Here is a 1,086-nt window from a genome sequence, read left to right on the forward strand (position 1 = left end):
GAGGGGGCGAGGCCGGGGAGGGGGCCGCCGCGACCCGGCCGGGCTGCTCCCGCCCCTCGCCCCCTCATTACCATAAGAAGGGGGGACCCGGGCCGGCCGGGCGGGGGCGGGGTGGGGGTGGGGGTAGGGGTGGCGGTGGGGGGGTGGGATCCCGTCTGGGGAGGGGGCGCTCCGCTAGCCTTTTCCAACCCGCTCCGTTTCCGTCCCCCGCGCCCGCCCCTCGGAGAAATTAGGGACCTCGCCTTCCACCCCGCCCCCCCGCCCCCCCCGCTTCGCCTCCGAGCGGGGCTAGAGACCGAAGGCACGTCCCCATCCTCCGCGGGGCTGGCAGCCCGAGCCCGCGCCCCCGAGGGCGGGAAACTACAACTCCCGGCATGCCCCGGGCGCCCCCGCGGCCCCCCCGCAGTTCCATGCTGCTCCATCCAGTTCATTTAAAACAAAAGAGTTTGAGCGCTGGAAGGGGCTGGGCTCGACTGGGGGCCACTGGGCGCCGCTCCCGGACCGGGGCTTGGTGCGGGAGCCCGAGAGGGGCGTCTGGACGGCGGGGTCTAGAGCCGCCCGGGTCGGAGGCGGGAGGGGTGGGGGCAGAGATCCCGCAGCCCCCCGCCCCCCGTCACCCCCGAGAGGAAAGGAGAGCTGCTTCCTCGGTTTTGCTTCTCTTTCCCCCCACCCCCACCCCGGGGGCTGGGGCGAGGGGAGTCGGGTTACAGGGTGTTTGGGGAGGGGGGCTTAGGGGGAGGGTCTATCTTTCTATCTCGCTTTCTTCCCCCCTCCCCAGTTCTTTGTTCCCCCCTCCCCACACGCCCCCCTCCTCTCCCCTCCCCTCCTCGCTCCTCTTTTCCCTTCCACCACCTCTCTCCCTCTCTCCCCCAGCTTTTGTTTCGCCATGCCTAGTCTAGTGGTATCTGGAATAATGGAAAGAAATGGGGGCTTTGGAGAACTAGGATGTTTCGGGGGAAGCGCTAAGGACCGAGGGTTGCTGGAAGACGAGCGCGCCCTTCAGCTGGCTCTCGATCAGCTCTGCCTCCTGGGTTTGGGGGAGCCCCCCGCCCCCACGGCGGGCGAGGACGGGGGAGGTGGGGGGGG

This window comes from Mustela nigripes, chromosome 10, assembly GCF_022355385.1.
Source record: "Mustela nigripes isolate SB6536 chromosome 10, MUSNIG.SB6536, whole genome shotgun sequence".
In the NCBI taxonomy this organism is placed as follows: Eukaryota; Metazoa; Chordata; class Mammalia; order Carnivora; family Mustelidae; genus Mustela; species Mustela nigripes.